This window comes from Pinus tabuliformis, chromosome J (genome assembly GCF_031772625.1).
Source record: "Pinus tabuliformis cultivar Carrire ecotype Pingquan chromosome J, CPIR1, whole genome shotgun sequence".
Taxonomy (NCBI): Eukaryota; Viridiplantae; Streptophyta; class Pinopsida; order Pinales; family Pinaceae; genus Pinus; species Pinus tabuliformis.
Genome location: NC_142295.1, coordinates 1,199,247,267 through 1,199,272,335, shown reverse-complemented (window position 1 = coordinate 1,199,272,335; position 25,069 = coordinate 1,199,247,267). Strand labels below are relative to the sequence as shown.

At 37.1% G+C, this 25,069-nt stretch overlaps 1 protein-coding gene across 1 annotated transcript in view; it reads right to left on the bottom strand.

Moving 5' to 3' along the window:
- Positions 1–25,069, bottom strand: part of LOC149231421 (P-loop containing nucleoside triphosphate hydrolases superfamily protein) — a 128,324-nt gene that overhangs the window by 52,955 nt on the left and 50,300 nt on the right. The window lies entirely within an intron of this gene.

Genomic DNA, 25,069 nt, shown 5'->3' with positions numbered 1-25,069 from the left:
ATATTATTAGAATCAACTTTCACAATCACCACTTAGCATGGCATACATATAGTTCAATGGAAAAATTGATTTTCACTCAACAATGCCACCTTTTCACTCAACAATGCCACCATAAATCACAATTAATTCTAAGATCACCTTTTGCAATCACCATTTCTCATGGCATACTCTTAGTTCAAGTAGCAAAGCTGGTCAACTGTCAATATGCATACATATCATCTTGCATACCACTATTTCTTTGTACTTCAATACTGCTAGATTGGATCCCATATGACCCAATGGCTTGATCACAAGTAATGAACCCCACAATTAAGAAGTTATAACTCAATAAGTTTCCTTCAACCACTCTGACATTCTTAACAGCTTAAATTGGGCAATAAAAATGCCGTCATACAGTTCAAGACATATAGTGCAGATGTTTCCAGTTCATAATTTTACATTGTATAAAATTTTCCTCAATTTGGCAAACATCCCATTTTGCAGCCATATTAGATCACTCGCCAATTTAATATGTACTCTTAAACATGCAGAGTCTTTAAGGTGAAATCTTAAAATGGCATTGTAAGTAGCGATGTTACAGTGGAATCTTTAATAGCAGTGCATTGAAATAAGATATATATGCATGTGGTCAACTGGATGTCACTCGGGTGGTTGGGAGAAATGTTGTTATCTTCCACACCCAGATTTAATTTATGCATGTGACATGTTGAGCTCATAACGTGTATAGTCCCTCGAGGATAAAAACATGTATATTCCTCATATAGAATATAAAGATATTTTTCATGGGAAAAAGATTTATATGCAGGTGAATTCTACAAAAATGTGCATCACCAACCTGAGAGCACAGAAAATTTTACCATCTATACCACTCTATCCATATACTCATGATAATCATATTGTAGCAATTAAATCAAATCCCCAATAACGAATAACTGTGGTTTAAGACTAGTGGAACAGGATACTTAGATTTCCACTTGCTATGCATTTTAGGCATTAAAAACCCACAATGTTAAAAAGCCACAATGTTATCTTGAAACCAAGTTGTCAGTAGAAATCAAAAATCTACAATGCAGGACATCAAAATTCTTTGTTGGCCTGGCAGTCTTGATAGAGCTAACATGCCAGAAAGAAATTTGGGCAGAAAACTTTAGATGCTGTCCATGGACTTAAATGTACTTGTTAGGTATCTGGGTAGTGTTCACGTGGTCATCATTTGGGAATAGTTTCATATGCTCCAGATGACGCAAGGTGAAAATGTAGTTGGGACCAATTCCCTATACCCCACACATTTTGGACACAGGCAACCTGCCTTCTGGAAATACCCAAGAGATGGAGAAAAAAATGCATAAATGTTTTCATTGTAATTTCAAAATATTTCACAAAATCCAGTTATCATGTTATTCACAACTAAAACATTTCCTTCATGACAATCTTCACAGCTAGCCATAGGAAGGGATAGCAGAAAAATAAACATTACTTCATCCAATTCGTTCTATAGCCACTACCATGTCCAATGAGAGAAATAGATTGAGGCATTTTGAATGCCTTTTGAACCTGCAGTAGAGCTAAAACAATTTTTAAAATCATGAACCTACGAAGCTTACTTTGAGAGATATGTAGGCACGGTAACTTCCAGGTGCACTTGTCATAGACTAAAAAACTGGAAAATACAAGTTATTTGACCTCCAATATTACTGCATCCCTTTTTATAAAAAAAGAACTAATAGGTATAAGAACCAAGGCTGCTTGGAAGTGGAGCGAGAGTGGGGGACACAATTTTTAGAAGCTTCCAGGTCGAGAGCGTTTTTTATACAATATATATTTTGATGTATACATATCAACAAAAGCATGTAGAATGATGAATTAGTTATAAAAAACATAAAAACATGGATTAAACCATATAACATCAATCATCTAGTAGTTATAATCTTCATCAACCATAGGTCCACAACATCTCAATTCTCATCAACCTTAAAGTTTCAAAGTTTCAAAATTCAATATATAACATTTGTCATCACTAAAGTTGTACTTGTAACCATTACCAAACTATAACAAAGAATATCAAACATGAAATGAAACATTTCACGAAGCATCATATTCATAATTCATTACCAATGAGTTATAATTGCCAACTTCAAACTTCAAACTTAAATTGTCATATATTGTTTACAAAAAATACCATAATAAATATGAAAGAGTCAATAGTTATAAAAAGTACTAGAAACTAGAAAAGACAAGTAAATCTACTATCTACTAAAATTTCTTCTTGCCACAAGAAACTTCTAATTTCTTTTCTCGTGATCTATGAACAATGGGAGTCTCCTCCCACATAGTCTGACTTTACAATGGTCATGAACCATGTCCAAAGCCAGAAGGCACATGACCTCCATGCAATGTTGCAGATAGAGGTAGGGGCAAAGCTGGTGCAACTTGAGCCCTGCCAATGGATGGGGTGGCATTGCTATTGATGTCATTGTTGTTGCTTCATGACCGCCATCCTCGTCGTCCAAAAATTCTGCTTCCAATTGTTCTAAATGTAAGGCTCCATCCTCCAAATTATCCTCCTATGTCCCAAGTAATCTCTCGAGATCGACTAATTTTTGGTTAAAATCATCAGAATGGCTCGTAATCCTATTCTCAAGATCAATCAATTTTTTTGCTGAAATCAGCCATTGTCATCAACGACATTAAACGGGTTTGTCGGGGTGTATATTTGTCCGCCAGCTTAAATTTAATTTTTTTTAAATAATAATAAAATTTTTAAATAATAATTTTTTTAAATAATATTTTATTTTTTTAATATTAATAAATTATATAGTTATAAAATGTATAATAACAAATTAATTAAAGTTTATATATATCCACTATAATAAAATGCCATTTTGAATGATGGGACACGGTTTAACTACCACAAATGGAGGAGGTGACAATTCACAACTATGACGTCTGCTCGATAGAAGGCGACAGAGTGGGCACGGTCGATCCTTGGTGGTTCGTGCAGAACAGGGCCACGTCTTCAACAGTCAAGAACGTGGTTTGTCCAACCGAGGAGCGCCGCAACCGGTGGAGTCGAGATGTTGGCGGAAGATGCCGAGAGTTGAGAAGTGGGCGGAAGATGCAGAAGAGGGTAAGATGGAATGTTCACTGTGCGGTGTTGCAAACAAGACGACAGGTAGAACGGGGGACAACAACAGAGAATGGCAGGGTGGACGCGGCTCAATTGGGATGCACAAAAAGAAAAAAGAAAAAACCGGGGACAGTGACGACGCAAGGGGTAGCAGACGAAGGGTTTACATCGAGGGAGAACAACAGTGGGTGAATGAGGCGGCACAGGACGTACTTAAAGGAACGGAGTTGTGCAACAAGGAACGCTCTAAAGATCAAACGTGCTCTAATACCAGATGGCACAAACAATTTGGATATTCGGCAAATTCATATTTATTATTATTAAAACAAATAAAAGATGATTACAATTTGTGGGAGGCCCCTGGCTTTACACTACCTTGGGTGCCTCTTGGTGAATGGATCATGCCCTTTGCCTAATAACTACTAATTAACTAATTTTTATATAACACTCTTCAACCATTAAAACTTTACCCCTGTCCACACGCTGATCTTGCTTAAGTTTACAAGTTCCTGGCTGTTCTAGGTATTGAAGATTCACAAGTCTATCTTTCATCTCCCGTGAACGACTGCAATTTTGTTCATCTTGTATTGGATTGTATCAGCAGGAGTGACACTAGGGCCTATGCTTGGGAATTTCAAAATTGTAGTCATCTGTGTAGAGCTTGCATGATGGTGCATGGAAGCATTCTAATCAATATCAATGCTCTGCAAGATATCCTTAATATCTCCTAGTTCCATGAATGTCAGCTCTATCTCAGCCGGGCTATGCCTACCCAATACATTCTGATAGCTAGAGGCCACTTGCTTGTGACAAGAGGTATAAGCAGCATTTTCTCTCACTTCTTGTGATGTGCACCTCCTTTCTCCATGCGTTTGAGAACTAGAAGTGCATGGACCATTCATGCAACTCATTTGTGTTCCTTGTATGGAATTGTTCACATGAGTGACAAAATTTCACCTAGCAGGGTTTCTAAAACATGAATAACTTGGAAGCTTTGTCCTTGGTCATTACATCTACTCTCTGAAAAATCATTTCTATCTTGTGGAAAATTTGATAGAATGTCTTCTTCAGATTGACACTTGGCAATATTTTTAGTGCAAGAGAGAAACTCTTCCAAAGGTTGGCATTCTATTTCATTATAGACTCTATCCTGCTTTGCTCTGAGCTCCACTGAATTTGCCATGGTATCCTGGACAGATTCCTCATTCTCAAGATTTTCTTTTGGATTTTCTGGTTGACAATCCTGATTTTTGCCCCACAGTCGTTCATTAATCACATCTTCATTTATTTCAAATAAGTCTGGCTGATTGCCAAACTCCTTTTTAGGCAGATGCAGCGATGTCCATGCTTTGGTCTTTGCTTCAAATTTCCTTATACTTTGTTTTTCAGGCCTAGGCTCATGATCAATGTCGCTTGTTTTGTTTTTCTTGCCACTATTCCAGAAATCGTCCCAACTTTTCTTTCTTATATGCTGGGGTATTTTGTTATATTCTTCTAGTCTTCTATTCCATTCTTGTAGCCTGTTGATATTTTATGCTCGCTGCTCTTCCATCTTTTTCAAAGTTTCTGCTTGCTGCTCTTCCAGCTTTCTCCAAGATTCCGCATACCTGAGCCAAAAATTAACTTCTGGCGGTTTCATTTTTAAATACCATCAAGGCTGGCAGGATCTCCGCTCTGATACCACTGTAGTACACTAGGGTAATTTTGCCCTAGGGTTTCCACGCAATTGACCCTTTCTGTTCTATCACAGTAATCAAAATTTAATTCACAATTGCTAATCTTCAGTAATACAGTAAACAAGATATTATGAAACAGGCTTCAATAAACACAGTGCAATAGCCTTCGGCATTGTTGCTACTTAATAACATATAGGTCCAGTGTCATAGCATGAAATTTAATTCAAAATAACCTCAGTTTCCACAAAAAATATGAACCACACTTATTGATGTCAGAACCAAATTCCACAATGTCATTCACCCTAACCAGGGAACACAGACTTTGAATGAGTTCTATTTCCTGTAGTTCCTGAGCTTTATACTATTTGTGACATTAATTTTGAAAACCTGTTATAGCCTCAGGCTTCACAATTCTTCTCCATCTGCCAGTCTTCGTTCCTTCTAATGGAGGGTTCAAACTGCAAAGCAAGCATCAAATTATAGAGAGTGTCCTCGCTGGCTTGTGCAACGTTTCCTTCTCCACAGGATGCATATCTACAGGCTTGGTGGTCTGCCCTTGGAAATATCGAGTTCCTTTACCTTGAACCCTCCTTGCTAATCATCCAAGTAGTAGATTAGAGTCAATCTGGGCATAAACATCAGATCCTTCAGCCAAGTGCTTGTGCCACAATTCTATTAATCGTAAACCTCCAACAGATCATCTGCTACAGGAATTTTTTATATGCTTAAGTGCGTGCCTCGGACGGGAAACTTAACAGAGCTTGTCCAAAGGACCAAACAAGTTCTTGCTGTTGAGACTTGAATTAAACAAGAATTTCCTATGCTCTGTCTAAATGTCCTCCAAAAATCCTGTTCAAGAATAGAGTCTCGTGGTCCCTTCTATAGGGATTTCTGTGCCAAAATGCAAGTGGCCAAAACAGAGATCGATGACTCACTCTGTTGTATAGACGTTTCCCACAAGTCCTATTCCAGACCCAGAATAGACCCTCGCAGACTCTTCTGTAGGGATTTTGGTGCCAAACGAATGCAAAGACAGATAGAAACCTTCGCTCTCCTTCTAAAAACAGGACCAAAGAACCACAAATAAATTTTGTTGCCTTCCAACTTGGTATCGCTGTGCCAGAACAGAATGCAGAAACAAAAAATGTGTCAACTAGGGTGGAATCTTTCACCACCGAAATTGACAATGAAAAAGGGGTCTTTCAAAAGAAAAACAGAGATAATGATCCAATTCAACGATGATCAAATGAAAACAACCCCCATATATTTATAGATTTTACTCCAAGCCCCACTTTTGGGTTTCTTTGCCCAGCTGCCCCAAAACTTGCCCAACAATGGGAATTTTGGGTTTTCCCCTTTATGGAAGACTAGCCTACAGGAATTAATAAGCTATTTCGTCGCATATGCAATTAATTTCCCAGAACCATTAAATGGATCGACTATTGTGAGGTGCATTAATCATTTTTGTATTCAAGTGCTTTCATTGAATGTTCAACGACATTCTAGTATGGATCACAAGTTGAAGTGGATGATATCAGATATACCGCTATTGGTTGTATATTTGTTCCCTTGCTTCAGCTTGGAGGTTATCACTTGCCTCTAGTCCACTATGGCCTTCCTTAGAGCCTTGCCTCTAGTCCATTGTGACCTTCCTTAGAGCCTTTCTTTCACTGTCTAGGAGGGGCACAAATAGGAAGGCTCTAATGATGATAGTGTTCCATGTTATCCATACTTAACATTTATCACCAGCCGCTACTTTGTTGGCCCATCTTTTGATTGGTTGTCATTAGTGACTCGTGTTGGTTCACAATTAACCTTGTCCTATGATAAGAGGGGATTGTATATACCCAAGGTTGATGCAATTGTAAGAAGAGTAAGTGCATGAGCCAAATATCAAAATTCGAATGAATGGAAAGGGATGTAAAGCAAAAAAAAAAAAGACAAATTATAGATTGAGTTATCCCCCCTCTTAAATAGCCACTCGTCCCCAAGAGTATCCATGCATATTGTTCACCACTCTATGTCAACTACCCTATAGCAGTACACATTTTCGCAAAGGAATTCCATCATGTTCGAGCATTCAGATTATCCTGGATTCATCATCATCAGTGATCAGTTTATCAGAGTTGTAAACCCACTTTGCAAAATTTGGATGTAAATGATGCTAGTAAGACCATATATGTATGTAGCAACCTAGGTAAGCCTATTATTTTGAAACGAATTTCATCCTGAGAAGTTTTTCGCCTCATTGATTCATTTGTGTTTCTAAACACGAATGATCAGTAGAGTTTTACCCTCTAGCCTCACCGCATAACTTGGGTGGAATTTATTGTCAAGATCTTAGGTGAGTCCTAGTGTTTTAGTCAAGTTTTTTATAAAAGTGATTTGAGAATAATTTAAGCTAATTGGTTAAATTATTTTATTACAAATCACTTGGTCTACTAGATCATATTGAGTGGCAGAATTGGGTAATAAATTGAGGGTCTATAACGAACAGGTGTCCCCCCTTTAAGGGTTCAAATGTAATTATCTTATGTAAAAAATATTGTACTGCATGGCCCCTCATACTTAGACACCATGGCTAAAATATTAGAGGGCGGAAAAATTATTAATCCCTTCGAGTGTCAATTAATTAAATTTTTTAGCAAAAATAAATTAAAATCCTAAGCCAGAAATTTAATTAATTAGAGTCAAAATTAAAATTCCTAGAGAAATTAAATTCTCCAAGCGGATAAATTCGTGGGTCTTAAAGAAATTAATTTTTGGAGGCCCCCCACGAAAGGAATATTGGAAATTTCAAGAAAAATTGGACCCTTGGGCCTTGGTGGTTAAGTCAAAGTCAATTTTTTGAAGAAATTGGCTAAAAATAATTATTTTTGAGCTAATAAAAAATGGGTTAAATGAAAAATTTAATTAATTAGAGTCAAAATTAAAATTCCTAGAGAAATTAAATTCTCCAAGTGGAAAAATTCGTGGGTCTTAAAGAAATTAATTTTTAGAGGTCCCCCACCAAAGGAATATTGGAAATTTCACGAAAAATTGGACCCTTGGGCCTTGGTGGTTAAATCAAAGACAATTTTTTGAAGAAATGGGCTAAAAATAATTATTTTTGAGCTAATAAAAAATGGGTTAAATGAGAAATTCGAAAATCTCTTAAAAATAAAGATTTCCGACGTTGGAGATTAAAAGATGATCAAATATTTATCAATGGTCGAGTTTTTTTAAGGGGGATCAAGCCAACTATCCATTATTTTCCACTTGGAGGATTTATCTATAGATTAAAAGCCATTTGATTCTCAAGTAACAAAAAAAAATTGTAAAAAAAGCTCTGAGTCAAGCTCTGCTTCTGTAATTTTTCTGGAAATAATAAAAAGACTTTAGGGTTTATTCATGGTGGTGTTCCTCTTCTGCTTCTTGTGGTAAATTTTGGATCATGTTCTTAATGCTCTATTGAATAATATTTTATAAGTTATTATTTCTTTAGCCAGTTAATTGGATTAACTATTTGCACAGGTATCTTGCATTAGTTACTGGGTTTAGAAAAGCATTCTAACTTGATTGATCTAGCAGGCATCTCTAGATCTTAGGGTTATGATGTTTATCTAGCCCCTATTGACCTTAAGTGTGTAGAGGATTTAGTGATTCAAATTGTGGGCGTGAGAGGAAGTCGTCGATTGAACCAGCCAACTCCCAAAACAAGAAAGCTTAAGAGCTCACTTTGTTAAATTTCAAGCCTTATCTAACAATTGGTTTTGCAGAGATTTTGGCCATTGCTCACCCATTTAAATTATTTCACTGATCTATTTTTATTTATTGTGCATTTAAAGAATAGATTTGCTTATAATAGCGATAAAACATTGTGTATATTGTAAAATAAAATTTTGTAGATAATTTTATTTTATAACGCTTGTGTGCAACTGGGGTTTTGGGGTTTTGGGGTTTTAGGGTTTTGGGATTTATTTTGATTTTTTGTATATATTGGGGTTTTGGGCTTTTGAAATTTTATTTGTGTAGGTGAACTTCAAGCTAGATTTGAAGATTTTTCGAGGGTTTCAAGGGTTTCATCCCTTGGAAAATTTTTAGAGGGTTTCTAGAGGTGGATCTAGGCCTAGGAAGGCAAGATCCACCATCTATTACTCCTCTAAGCTTGACGCTCAAGCCCAAGGAGAAAACATCAACCTTCAAAGGAGATTTTTGTGATCATTTGCAAATGAATTTCAAGATCTGAAGCAGTTTTTGAATTATGTGAGGGTTTCAAGAAGTTTTAGGGTCTCTTGCCCCAGCGTGGCACTTTTTCTTCCCTGCGGCAGCCCTCATTTTCCTTCCTCTCTGCCTGTCATGGCCCTATTTCTCCTCCTAACCCTCACGGCTTGCATTCTTCTCCCCTGCCGTGGGCCTAGATCCCTCTTCTCCTACCTTATTTCTCCTCCAAGCTCATTGTTGCCCTATTCCTCCCTGCGGCAGCCCTTTTCTCCTTCTTTAAGCCCTTCCTCTCCACCGCTCAGCGCTTTACAGCCCTCCGCTGCCCTCAATCTCCCTCTAGTCCTCTCAGCCCTCACTGTCATGGCCTCTAAGACCTTCATTCCCCCATCACAGCCCTGTTCTATTCATTTTTCAGGCCCACAGGCCCCTATTTGCCCTAGACATCAGGCCGTAAGGCCTATCCAGCCCCAGCCGTGGGCCTAATTGGGCGATGTTGTCCTCTTTCCCTCACTGTTTGGTAATAGACTGAATTTTCGGCTAAAGTTTGTTAAATTTTGAAGAGATATCAGGATGATTCTTGTGTTTACAGGTGGTCTAACCTACTGAAGAAGTTTTGGGCATTCTCACTAGGCTTCTCCAAGCTCAAAGGACTCACTGGTTTGCACCCTCCAACCTTTTGTTTCCTCACTGATCATCTACAGCTAAGAAATTACTTCATAACAGTGATGAAATCATTATAAAAGTGCCCTAAAAAATAATTCATAAATTGTCTAATAACCCAAGGAATTAATTACATTAGTGAAGCATTCTTCGTTTGGCACAAAATTGCAAATTCCATTTCTGTTTTGAAATCTAACTAAATTCTCATAGAAACAATGACATTTACTTCATCTAATTAACACAAAAATTTCTCATACATTGCCAAATACGTTAATAAGTTAATTGGATAATTTGGGCTTTAATTTGGATTAAATCTGCAAGTTTTGGGTAACGGTTGTCACTGCATCGTAAGGTCTGAAATACATCAGTGGCACAAGTGCATTTTTCTTCTCTCATTTAAGTAAAGAAAAGGAAATAAGCAATCTGGAAAAATTTGACAATTGGCATAAGTAGCTTATCACTGCCCTATTGCTCACTGTTATCTTACTTGCTGATGACATAAGTTTACTTGGTAATCACTGAATATCATTTTATGTTCATGCTCTAATAAGCTTGTTTAAGAAATAAATCTAAATTGCTCACTGTTGTCATAAAATCATTTGCGGCTCCTTTATCATTAGAACATAAGTAGCTTACTGCTGTTCTAAGTTGCTCATTTATGTCATTTAGATTCTAGATATCATAAGTGGCTCTAAGTGCTTTCTTGATTCGTAAGATTGTTAATGTTGGATAGAGAATATCTTGTTCGACATCTTGTTTACATCATTTGTCTTTTAAGATTTAATGGTCTTCATCATTCTAATTGGTACAAGAACATTGATATAATTTTCATTTCATTGCTAATATATCTTATTGAAAGATAACCTTACATTGGCACTTTAAGATCTATAGAATTGTAAGTCTTCTTGTTTCATTTGAGCATCTCTTTGGCATTTTCTAATTTAACTAAGGAACATTGGTTACATTGTCTAATAATCGTTGGCTAAGTGTTCTAATAGAAAGGTGCTCTAATTGTTACTACTGACTTACTTTGTTGGGCACATCTTGTCAATTTGGCACATTCTCTTATGGTTATGATTGTTTTTTAAATATCATTGTCAGTACTTATTTCCTTGATTCAAGTTTTAATCATAGCTTAAGTACCTAATCATTAAGCAAATCTTAACATAAGACTCACTCTTCATTCTTGCATCGCATCCTAAGTTAACTTGCATTAATAACTTACCTCCAAGCATAAGCTTGGTTGATAGACTTTTAGGGCCACACTTCTCATTTAGCTTGAAGGGCTTAGCAACTCTTCAATGGTTAACACGGTGACCTTGCAATCGTCAGAGCCATAGTCTCTACAGCGCCAGAGGTCTCGAGTGATAGGAGCCTAACAAAAGGTATCATTAATCAAGCCCTTTCTTGTTCCCTGTTGGCCTCCTTCCCACAACCTATCTTGGACCCTAGCTTCAAAACAGTTAAGGGAAGGTCATACTTGGATTAGGCATTTAATTAAAACTAACCAGCATCTTTGCATCACACCTACATCTTAAGATTTGCATAGCATCAAAGCAACAATTGTCCATCCAGTTACTTGGTCTCAATTTTATAACAAGCAAGAGTGTTGACTCCATAAGGCATTGGTCTCAAATATAAATTTAATCTAATCCTTAAAATCTTGCTAAATTTAACCAGGTAGCTAGGCCACACCACTGTCTCCTGGACTCGTTGGTTCCCAACTTGTCCTTCATCATCTCATTTCCATAAAGTCTACCCCCCATATCCTATTGTTGGGACACAGCTAGAATGGAGAGGTTGGGGATCAAGGTGACAACCCCTAACCTGAGTCGTTGTCGCGGTGCCTGTACAATTTGATCGACAACACATACCATGCCTATCAAAGTAAAAGGAACTCTCTATGAACATCCCCGTCCCGATAAAGTGATAAATTGCTCATCACTAAAGGGGTTATCTCATTGTTACATTATAATCAATGAAGCTTATTATACAAGCGATGAAAAGAAAAGAGAAAGGCAAATTTTGTTGCTTGGAAAAATAAAGGCAAGAAAAGCAACATAGGCAAGCTAAGCGCGCTCCCTCTACAAAGGTGCTCATGAACAATGTTTTGATATAACCTAGTAAACCCTAGTCCATAACATTATTACATACACCTATCTTCTGAAAGGATCGACCTACGAACTATTCCTCCCCTTTGGGTTGGAAACACCTAATAGGGCCTTGTAATAACCCTCCCATGCCTAAGCATGCTAACTTGTGTACAAATAATAAGCAAGGAAAACATTTGAAGATGATGCTTATGTAACTAGTCCATAACACTATTACATACACCTATCTTCTGAAAGGATCGACCTACGAACTATTCCTCCTCTTTGGGTTGGAAACACCTAATAGGGCCTTGTAATAAACCTCCCATGCCTAAGCATGCTAACTTGTGTACAAATAATAAGCAAGGAAAACATTTGAAGATGATGCTTATGTAATTCTTTGATGCCTTTAACGTTTGAATATGGCCTCCAATGCATTTATGGTTCTTGTACCTATGATGTCGATCTCACTTGATACTTTCAGTATGTGTTAGATATTAGCTCCCAAGTACAACAGTGATCCCTTAAGGGATTGTATGATGCTTCTCTAGCATTTCAAAGAGGATGTTCATCCCTTTGATGATGACACAATACACTTTGACAAAGAATGTTCACCACTTATTAAGGAGCATTGATTCGATGATGACTTGACACAATTGATGACACCCTCACCCACCTCGAGGACCTTAGATGTTATCTACAAAATCCAAGAAGATACCTTGAAAGATGATGTAACCTAGAGGTAGTTAAGTGCCCCTAGGCTAGTGTTGCACCTACTTGATGGACATTGCCCTACTTTTGAGGATATTTGATGATGATGTTGACATGGGACCCCCTTAGAGGGAATTGTATATTGTTTGTCGTGATGACATGCCCTAGCATGATGAGATCCCCTTCTTGATATTTTAAAGGATGGCATGTGCATCCTTATAAATGATGTTGGGGTTGCAGAGGCTTTACTTGCTAATTAGATATCCATTTGACAAGGACACGACTTTTGAGATGAGATGCACCCCTTAGAGCCATTTATTGCACTTCTCATGGAGAGACACACCTTTTGAAGGATATTGTCAACCTTGGAGGACATTTAACTCACGTATGGGTTAATTGGGGCATAAGTTCATGTTATTTCATTGATATAGCTATCTTTGGAAATCACCTTGTGACCCATCCAACATGTAATCATGATTTATTATAATCTTTGTATTTTTGGGTAATTTTGGGCAAATCAAATTGGTTACCCTTATATAAATCAAGGGAAGTTGATTTCCATTGTCACACTTAGCTGCTTGCCTATTCTCTCTTGTGTGCTATAGAGCACTAGTGTAGTGAATTTCTCTTGGAAGATGTTTTATGGATGGTGCTCTCTCTTGGATGATTATTAGTGAATCTTTATCATCTTCCATCTTGTTCTTCTTGGTGATTTAGGGTTGAAAGAAATTTTCACCCAGGGTTTGATAATGTCTTATGCCTCTAAAATCTTCTTGAAAAAAGTTTCATGAGGTTTCTCCTGAAGTGACCTAGGTTTAGCTCCCTCCCTTTCAATCTCTAAGAGGATAGAAGGATGTTAGGGATTAAAGAGTTGAGGGGCACAAGTTTGTCTCCCTTAATTTCATTGAATCAACTTCCATGTTTTCTTTCCAAAGATTTTTACTCCTAGACTCCATTAGTAATAGCTTGAGAAAGGCATTGACCTTATCTCTTGTGCCAATCTTTTAAAAACCTAAATATTTTTTTGTTATTTGTTCTTGGATAAATTAGGGTTTATTTACAGAAAAATCATACACCATCAACTTTATTTGTCTTATATGTTAATGTCATAGGGTTAGGTTTTATTTGCAATTGATTGGAAAAGTAAAATTATCAATTTACAAGCATTTTTCAGCGATAATTTCTGGTTGATGTCTAGGGTTTATTGTGTTGCTAGACTTATTTTAACCATAGAAAATTTGGTGTAATATACTCTCTTCTTTACTCTTTTATTGGCCTTAATTTTACAATGCATTGGCATAGATTCTAGGGCTTTTCCTTATCGTTGTCGTAAACCATTTGCTTGTGGCAATTTCTAGTTTAAAACCTAGTTTATGACAGTCAAGTATAATTTCTTGATTGTATGCGTTTGGGAACTTATTTGAGACCTCTATTGGCTGACCTAAGCTTCTAGATTGAACCATGGGAACCTTTGAACACGTTTTTTTTGGAATTATAGCTCAATCCAGCCATTTCCCTAATTATTGGGTACTTATTCCTAGGTGGACTGTTGTTGTAGAATTCTAAGGGGGCATTTAGCTTAAAACAAATTAGATTACTTGATCCCTAAGATCTACTAGGGAAACCTCCCTTGTGATGGATTGTATCCATCACTAAAACAAGGAGTTGTTGTTGAGGTGACAATGGTGACATTCCCGCAATTGAACTCAATCTAGGTTGCTTAATGAGGGTTTCCACTAAGGTGCTAGATTTTGCAATAGCAACCCCAAAAGGGAAATTATATTAATTAATCATTCTCATGTTTTATTATATTGTACAAATGGTCCCTTTATATAACTATAGCTAACCATACAAACTATGTCATATTTGGACATTTAGTTCAACCGTCTTCATAAATATGTCCTTAAATATTTCCATAAATCTATCAATCAACATTCATCCCTAACATCTCTCTTTTATATTCGTCTCTAGTTCTTATGCAAACCTCTAGAATTGGTCTACATCATTACGATTTATTCATATTAATTTATTACAAATCACAAGTAAGAATTAATCCTTCAAAACTAATCTAACATAGCATGATCCTCTTTTCGTTCTTGTACATCATGTATGCATGACACATAATTTTTTATGCATCGACGAAATATTTGGATTCATTAAGCCATCATTCTTCCATATTCAAGAACAAAGAAGAATTTAATTTAAGTGTTTGGCTCGAGATACAAATTGAAAATACATTCATCATGTTCCTTCCAAAACAAAATGGAAGGGAAACTATTATTCAAAAGATGAACTATAATTGCAAGATTGACATAGATCCAAATGTTTTGGAGGGTATCTCCAAAATAGATTTCAATTGAGGTTTAGAAGATAGATGTAATAGCTTTTCATCATAGTTCTCAATATGAATACTCAATCCAACGTGATGAAACATAAAATTTATAGAAAAATATTTTCCATTGAGTTATCTTTTCTTTCAAAACTTTTCAATATAGCATTTATAAAAGCATTTGATTCAAGTGGGCAACCCAACAAATAAGCATCGAAAGAAATTAACTTATCTACTCTATGAATAGTACTATAAGAATATGTACCAAATGTTCCTTTATAATAGTACATGCTGCCATGACAAGTACATATTTTGGTTCAAGCATTTGTTTGTATAATCAACCTCACCTCAAAAGTGGTCATTTCATGCGCACAGTGTATGTTGTTACAATGACGTTAACTCATTTAGGACTAGATCTTGATACTAGACCATAATGATCAAAGTCGAACCATGAGCGTCTTAATCAAGCAAATTCAATGGAACCAAAATGCAACTAGAATCATAAAGGAGCAACCATTAACAAGAAAATCTATCCTAATTCATTCAACAGATCTTTCAGGTTAATTGAAATACCAGGATTCAAAAATGTTTGCTCTAGTAAACGCAACTCTATAGGGTTCATCATTATTATGTACTTTTCACTTTTGTGGTCATTTGTTGGAAATTAATATAATTATCTTATCACCTTCCCCCTTCTAACACTCGAAAACAGAGGTACATTCCAATGCTCTTTTTGTGATGCGTGAATAGAACTAAAATGAAAATAAGCACAAGAATTAAAGCTCCTATGAACACAAATAAACCATGTACACTGAAACTCATAGCCCATACATAAAGGGCCATTGTCCCAACATCAAGAACAATAAGTAGAGCAAACATATAACAATCCTAGATTAGATCCAAGAATATCCCAATAGCCCATCCCTAATTAGAAACAAGCAATTTGATTCTTAACGAATGGGAGAGAAAGCTTTGTAAACCAAGGATGTAAGAATGGGTAGGAATGAGACTAGATATTAATGAACATACCAGCCATAAAGTATCATATGCAAGATCTAGGAACATGGATATACTCCTTTAAGATAGATCAAATTCTTACCCATCACCATAGTTGGTGTTACACCATATATCGCAGTAGGTGTTTGTGGGCCAGTTAAAGACACCTTGCAAGATGGCACCCATGCACTTTCTATGTACCAATTGCAAATCTGGGTGATTTTGTCATTGCACATGTTATTTTGGCCCTTGGGCTACTCTTATTATTTACCTAACCCTTGGCCAACAAGTGGGGAAGTGACATTGTTACAAAATGACTTGGTCGTATCATTTTCATGCTCCTTTGTTCACTTTAATTTATCAAATTTAGTAGTCATATATTGTATCATGTTAAAATTGGCAACTAGGGCCAAACTCCACCTTGAACAGCTCATATGATGAAGCTGATATTTTTATTGGATTCCTCTTTCCGAGAGGTGTAGGATTGATGTAAAGATCATCTCATTCTGACATGTACAAGTGGAATTATGAATTTATTTCTTTTATGGACAAATTGTCAAGGTCAACCAACAAACTAATGTAGGCTCAGAAGCCCAAAAGTGATGTTTTTTCATCCCCAACGTTGCATATAAATAGAAGGAGCATCTACTTCATTTGGACACTCAACATCACTCACATATCTCTCTCTCCTCATCTGATTGAGTTGTACAAATTTCTGAGCAGCTTCTCTTCTCCACACGTGCGAAGGGCTAACTGTACTTTTTTGTTTTCTACAATGATCAAGTTGCAGAAAGTTTAACCAGCATTCATCAGGCAGCAGTTGACCAAGTTTGACTACATTTTTCTTGGGAGAAATTCTGTTTTGACGGGCCGCATTTCTTGGCACAGAAATCGAGGTTTTCTAGGTTGTTTGACCAGCGTTGACCGCAAGGAATTTGACCGCAAGTTTGACTGACTTTTTCTTTACTGTTTTGGGCTAATTCGGACTGTTGTTGAAGGCCGAATTGACTGGGTTTCACTGAGCTGATTTGGAGGAATAATTCCGTTGATTTGACCAATGTTGACTTCTGGTTAGGACATCCTGTTGACTGCAGTTTGATTGGACAAATTTGATTGTATTTGGGCAAGTGAATTTTGTATATTGTACTCTCTCTCTTTGTTGAACTTTTGAAGAATAATAAGAAGACATGATCAAAGGGTTTCCCCACACTGGGGTTTTTCCCTGGCATTCGCCAAATATTGTGTCCTCTTGTCTTGCCTTGTCTTCTGCTTTTTATTTATGTTCTATCTGCATTTACTATCATGTTTATGTGATTGCCAATTTGGAAATTGATATTGGACTAATAAGAAAAATTGAAGTAAATTTATCATAAGCACAGAACATACCATAGAACATGCCTTCAAATAGGAATGAACCTATAGCATTCTTCGCTCATGCTAAAACAAAGAACAATGCAGGTTCAAAGAAGAAATGTCGAGGAAGACCGGGATTCAAAGATGGAAGAAAGGGCCAATGCTTTATTTGTAACAGGTTTGGCCACTGTTAGGGAGTGTCCTAATAGAAGGGATACACCTCGGGATGATGACAACAATCACAACAATTTCAGGGGCAACAACAATCAAAGGAATTGCAGATTCAACAATAAAGGAAAAAGGAATGTTCTCGCTACTCAACATGGAAATGGTCGACCTCCCAAAGATCAAGAAACTCTAGGTATGATGAATCTAATGTTGTAGATAACAAGCAAAAAGAATTTTATCTTATATATGCCCTCTCTACTGCCTCTCCACCAGATACCTTGGAAAATTGGTTGATTGATAGTGGTGCCTCAAGGCACTTTACTCGGTATAAGGAAGCTCTTACAAATCTAATAGAAAAGAATACAAATTTTGAAATCATTCTTGAGTACAATGCCACTTATCCCGTAAAGGGAGTTGGGAATGTTAATCTTCAATTGAATCAAAGTAACACCATTCATCTACAAGAAGTACTATGTGTACCTAATCTAAAGAAGAACCTGGTATCTATCTCGGTGATGGAAGGCAAAGGATTCAAATTGGCATTCATTGATGGAAAGGTACATGTTTGGAAAAGGAATTTCGTAAAAGCATTTACTCTTGGATTCAGGGTTGATAGCCTATACCAAGTTGGAGGAAGTCCATTAGGAGCTTTGTCTTGCGACACATCTCTTCAATCCAAATTATGGCACCGGAGATTTGCTCATCTACATTATAAGGCTCTACCCGATGTAAGGAAGATGGTGACAAGTATGCCCAAATTTAAAGTAAAACATGAAGGTGTTTGTCAGGGATGTGCCGAAGGAAAACATACAAGGGGACCATTCCACTCAAGTGATCGCAAGACTACCGACATTTTCCAATTGGTTCATTCTGATCTATCCGGTATGTTTCCTGTGACATCTTTGGAAGGATATTTATATTATGTTATCTTTGTAGATGAATTCTCTCGCAAAACATGGATTTATTCCTTGAAGAAGAAGGACGAAGTGTTCACATGGTTATATTCTTTCAAAGCCTTGGTCCAAAATCAAACAGGGAAGAACATCAAAATATTGAGGACCGATAATGGAACCGAATATGAATCAAATGAGTTCAATGACTATTGTAGAAAAGTTGGCATTAAGAGGGAGACTACTACCGCATATAGTCCCGAACAAAATGGAGTTGTTAAAAGGAAGAATCATTCCATTATAAAAGCCACTCGTGCCATGCTTCATGATCAAAGCCTTCTGAAGTTCCTATGGGTGGAAACCGCTAACATTGTCGTATATTTTCAAATAGATGCCCTCATCAAGCGTTGGACTCCAAAACTCAAGAAAAAGTTTTCACTAGTAAGAAACCTAATGTTTCTCATTTTAGAATTTTTGGTAGCCCTGTGTATTTTCATGTGCCAAAAGAAAAGAGAAGAAAATTGGATGCATCTAAGAAGAAAGGAACATTTGTGGGCTACAGTGAAACTTCTAAGACATAAAATCTCTGTGTCTAGTCAAAGAGAAGTGGAGATAAGTCATGATGTCACCTTCGATGAAGATGCTCTGCCTTTGGGAAGATTAGTAACCTTCCTACTCCAAGGAAGGACAAAGAAGTAGATACAGGAAAGCAAGGAGAACCGCAGGATGAGTCGATGCCCGATGTTGAAGGACCAATGGATCCCATTGATCCACCTCCTCATGATCCCTCCTCCTCAAAAAGGAGACCCTCATGGCTGAGGGAAACTCTCGAAGATACAGAGAGATATATTGAACCTAGGGGGACATTTAGGGAAAGTAAGAAGTTGAATAAGTAACTACCATGAGCACCATTATTCCAACTAAGACTTGCACATTCGAAGAAGCTGTGAAGCACCAAGTTTGGAAGGATGATATGAACGAAGAGTATGAGTCGATTATTAAGAATGATGTCTGGGATGTGGTCCCTCGACCCAAGGTTCGTTGTCACCTCGAAATGGCTCTACAAGATCAAGCATGGAGCTGATGGAAGTGCTGAAAAGTTCACGGCCAGGTTTGTTGCTCGAGGCTTCTCTCAAAAGGAAGGTGTGGACTACGATGAGATATTTGCACTAGTTGCCCGATATACCACCATTCGTTCGATTATAGCCCTTGTTGCCTCGCAAGGATGGAATCTACACCAGATGGATGTCAAAACCACCCTCTAGTATGGTTCAATTAAGGATGATCCAGATCTTTGGGGGAGGCCCCCAAGATCTAAAAAATTGAAATGGATTTTTGGGGGAGAGGCCCCCAAAATCTGAAAAAATGAAATGCTAGAAGAAAAAAAGGAGAATGCCCAATAAACAAAACCACAAAGAAATTTTTTATTAAAACGGAGAATCACTGTAAAAGCTACATTGTGGAGGACAAACTGTCCTTTTACAAAATTTGACTTGTTACTTAAATCCTTTTTCGGTTACAATGGGTAAATTCCATGGGTGGATGAATACCATGGATTGATGCCATTTTCTATTCGGATCATTCCTCCCTCCTTAAGAAGCAATGGTCCCCATTGCGTGAAGTTCCTCCTACGAACCCTTTGTTGAATATGAAGAACCACTGAAGAGAAGGGTTTTATGTGGTTAACCCATAACATGATGAATGAAAATCTGAGGATAGATGTAATGCTTCGGACCAACTATGATACTGACAGTGTGCAGCCTAGCAAATGGACTTCGATAAAGTATGGGTTTGTAGATGACCCATAATCATGATGAACGAAGGTCCAAGGATAGAGATACCCTGTAATGCTTGTGACCAACTGTGATACTGACAGTGTGCGGCCTAGCAAATGGACTTCGGTGAAATGTGCATTTGTGGACGATCCATAACCATGACAAATGAAGATCCGAGGATAGAGATACCCTGTAATGCTTGTGACCAACTGTGATACTTGTTATGTTCCTATACCAATAGGTCTCATATATCATGATTGACTTGGTTTAGTTCTGTAATATGTACATACCCTTGTTTGTTGCAAATGTTTTCCATATTCAAAATCAAAATTAAAAAATGTAAAGAGGGTATGTCCTAGAAAAAGAATAAAATGACAAAAAGAATGAAAAGGTCAGAAAAAATAAAAAATGAACCCCAAGAAAAAAAAAAAGACCATGAAAGTGTGCAAGTCCAAATGCCACTACTATTTTACCTTTTTGTATAATAATGATTGTGCGCAACTTGTTACTTATGCCACAATCCACGGTAACCAAATAGTTTAATCTCGGTTATTCCATGTTTTGAATTTCATGCTTAGAGATAGAGAATAAAATCTGACCATGCACACACAGAGTACGTCAAGACCAGCAACTTACTCCCAACTGCCAACCACCATCAGTCGCTGAACTACAGGCCACTGCAGACTACTGTGTGCACCCAGCAAAGCATTCACTAAAGCCATTAATGACCCTCCCTGTCAACCCAACATTTTCCTAACAATTTGTTTTGTTTTACAGGCGATAAAAAGACCACAACCTTGGATAAAAAGTCTTAATACTAGTCATAAGACCTGTTTACTTTGAAATTGTTATCAAGTCTATTCAAATAGAGATGGAAAATAAAACATACAGTAAAAAGACAAGCAAGGAAAACATGGAATTAAAAGGATTTACTATTGAAACATACAGTAAAAACCTAAAATATATAGTGAAGTTAAAAGGACACAGTAAAGAACAGTCAAAGTGTATCAAGGTTAAAGAGTATCAGATTGAAGACCAACTCAAGTAAATCAGCTAGCATGAAGATAAACAGCAGGAAATACAGTCACAAAGCAGAGCATACAAATTCATGTCAAAGTGAAGACAGATGAAAAACAGTGTGGTAAAAGTAAACAGTGAACATGGATGCAATAAAGGTTAAACAGAGATGAAAACACTTTCACCAGCAACAATAAAGTTTATCCAAAGTAAAAGTGAAAAACAATTAAAAAAAATCCAACATTAAAAGATGAAGTCAGAGCAGAAATAGTACATTTTGCAGAAACTATTGTGACCAATCGAAGATGTATTTTGAAAAACGAGAGGAGGATTTTGTTCCTAACAGGCTAATCTACAAAAACCTCTCTCACATTTTCGCAAGTATTACCAAAAGGGAGTTAAGTTCATGTCTTCGAAGCCTATTTTTCAGTTTGTGCAAAGTCATGTTTTTGACATCTTTTTGCAGAGAATATTGTGAACAGATGGAGCTGAATTTTGGGAAACTGAGAGAGGTTTATCTCAAAAACATTCTTATCTACAATAACCTCTTTCACTTTTTACATATCTATCTCGGATTGAGATATACAAGTGTATCATTGGACCCTAAGTTTGCAGAATTTCTGGGGCAGAATGCACAAAAGAAGGATGCAGTTAGTGACTGGGATGCCTCATCATCACTTAAGAGTTTCTATCAAATTCGAATCTCACTTCTTTGTCACCATAAATCCATAAACATAGTGCCAAATAGATTCATTAGTTTTGAATGTCCTTTATTTAAGTTCTATTATTGTAAAACACTTTGAGATATTTGTAAGCCAATCTTGATATTTTTTTCAAGATATTTCACTTTAGAATTTGTATAAATACTTCTTCATTTGAAGTATTTTGGGTGGATTCTATAACATCTTTGTAAATCTATGCTATCAAGCTGAGAAAGTTTTTGTACTCAAATCTAGATTTTTGTTGGAAAATGAATGAAAGTTGAGAACATTTCATCATATTCCCAGTATAAGTACAAATAAGTATTCTATCCTTGTGATTTTATGTGTTTTCTATATGTTTCAATGTTTCATGCATCTTAAATCTAAATGGTAAAATAGTCAAAGTGTATCAGAATTAGCTCCTCTATCCCCGTAGTTTTTCTCATAAGTCCTTGGTATAGGATTCTTAATTGCCCTCTCCTAATTGACCTGTCTTCCTTTCTTCTTTCTAACCCTGACTTGAGGATTCTTGATTGCCCTCTAGTTTTGAGCAGAAATATCACCCATTCAAGCCCCAAAGTTTGTTTTTATTTTGTTATCCTGCCTATTGAACTCATACCTCAGCAATTTGACTTGATCCAGTGAATTATCCCTAATTGACTCCATAGCCCAATGGCCTAAAAGCCTAGTTTGCCCATTTGTTTCAGAACTCCACCACTCTCAAACAACACAACCTCACTGAAAATTAATAGCTAGCCTAAAATCTTTTCATACAAAGCTAAATCATAAAGAGAGAGCCCTCTATGAGTGTAGATTGGCTATAATCTATACTTAAAAGATTGGTTTGTGGTTACTTTGGACCCTTTCCTTCTTCTAATAACTTCTAAGGAAAATCTGAGTGATAACAATACTAACAGTGTGTGGCCTAGCAAATGGACTTCGATGACAAGGATTTTGCGCAGTTGACCCATAATCGTGATGTTGGTTGTTGATAAAGTAGTAGGTGCCTACATAGCCTGGGGAGGGAGGGCATGTCTCCAAAGAACCCAAGCCAGATGTTGTTATGCTGAAACTGATGAATGTGAAGCAGGTGCCTACTAAAGCAGAGTGGGAGGGCACATCTCCAAAGGGAACCCGCTCTGAATGCTGCTCCGGATTTAAAATGGACATCACTTGGTCAATATAACTCGAAATCTTTATTATCACTTGTTTTTGGACACATAATGACCATTATGCATCTTTCCATGTGTTGGCAATCCTTATCTGGACACTCTGGAATCTCAAATTTGTGTTGCAACTGTTCTGTCGTCACAAAAGTTCTAAAAGAATAGTTGATTTTAAATCAGCGATATCTCCCACATCAGAACTCTGATTTGACCCATTTTTTTTAATTGGGTGATTTTTCAAGAGGAGCTCAGATCTGCAATCATTGTCCTGAAATTCTGCACAAAAACTGCAAAAAATGATAGAAGAGTTGTCGTCCACGAATTATCGTTAGAACAATTTCTACAACATAACTAATTTTAAATCAATGATATCTCCCTCATCCGAACTCCAATTTGACCTTTTTTTTAATTTGGGTATTTTTTTCGCAAGGAAACCAGATCTGTAGTTTGTTTTTGTAAATTTTTCCCCAAATGTTTCAGATCTTATCAGCAAACTCGCCGCCAAAAAAAATCTTGCAAGAAAATGAAAAGTTCTTCCTACTTGGCCCAAGAAAGTGCTCTATGGAGGTCGCAGCACGTGCCTAAAGTTTGTTGAATATCGCTGCAAAAATTTGAAACTGAAATATGCATTAAACCCTCATTCCCATGGAATCATAACCTGCCCTGATACCATGCCTCCCCCCAAAATCTAAAAGATTGAAATGGATTTCAGGGGAGAGGCCCCCAAGATCTGAAAATTTGAAATGCTAGAAGAAAAAGAAGAGAATACCCAATAAACAAAACCACAAAGAAATTTTTTATTAAAATGGAGTATAACTGTAAAAGCTACATTGTGGAGGACAAATTGTCCTTTTACAAAATGTGACTTGTTACTTATATCCTTTTTCGGTTACAATACCACTGGTAAATTCCATGGGTGAATGAATACCATGGGTGGATGTCACAATACCATGGGAAAATACCATGGGTGGATAAATACCATGAGTGGATGCCACTTACAATACCATGGGTAAATTCCATGGGTGTATGGATACCATGGGTTGATGCCATTTTCTATTCAGATCAAAGGAGTAAGTCTATGTAGACAGTAGACCAACCCAAGGGGTTCGAAGTTCAAGATCGTCAGACACATGTATGCAGGTTGAAGAAATCCCTCTCTGGGTTGAAGTAAGCTCCCTAGGATTGGTCTGAGAGGATCAGCAGATATCTGATGAAGTTGGGTTTTACAAGAAGTGAAGATGATCTGAACCTTTACTTTAAGGTTGAGAATGATAGACCTCTCATCTTGGTACTTTATGTGGACGATCTCTTTCTGACAAGTGCAGACCCTCTTATTCATCAATGTAAGAGGGAGTTGGCTTCCGAATTCGAGATGAAGGACCTAGGACTGATGCATTATTTCCTAGGATTGGAGGTCTGGCAAAAGCCAGGTGAGATTTTCCTTTCTCAAGAAAAATACATTGTGAAGCTACTTGAAAGATTTGGGATGGTGGATTGTAAGTCCGTGACTACTCCGATGGAACTTAACTTCAAGAAGTTATGCAGAAGTGTTGTTGGGTCCAATTTGGGAAATATTTATGAGTAAAGTCAACTCATGGGGGCTCTAATGTTCTTGGTGAACTCCCGTCCAGACATATGCTTTGTAGTGAATACATTAAGTCAATTTATGGTCAAGCCTTATCACATACACTGGATTTCTACCAAGAATCTTCTGAGATATCTTCGGGGCACAATCACCTGTGGACTGAGATACACTGTCAGGAATGTGAGGCTCCATGGTTATTCTGATGCTAACTAGGTTGGCAGTGTGGTGGATCGTAAGAGCAAATCGGGATGTGGCTTCTCTCAAGGTTCTGCCTCGATACCCTGGATGAGCAAGAAGCAGAAATCGGTTGCTTTGAGCACCACCAAGGCCGAATATATTGCTACTAGTATGGCCTCCTGTGAAGTTGTTTGGTTGAGGAAGCTCTTTAGTGAGTTGTTTGGACATGTGCTGGATACCACTGTGATCTTCTACGACAACCAAAGTGGGATTCGTCTTTCTGAGAATCTTGTGTTTCATGACCGCTCCAAGCATATTGATATCAAGTACCACATTATCCTGGATATGGTACAACAGGGAGCAATAAGGCTCCATCACATTGGGACTGATGATCAGGATGCAAATATTCTTACGAAGCCCTTGGGAATGTCAAATTCTTAACCTT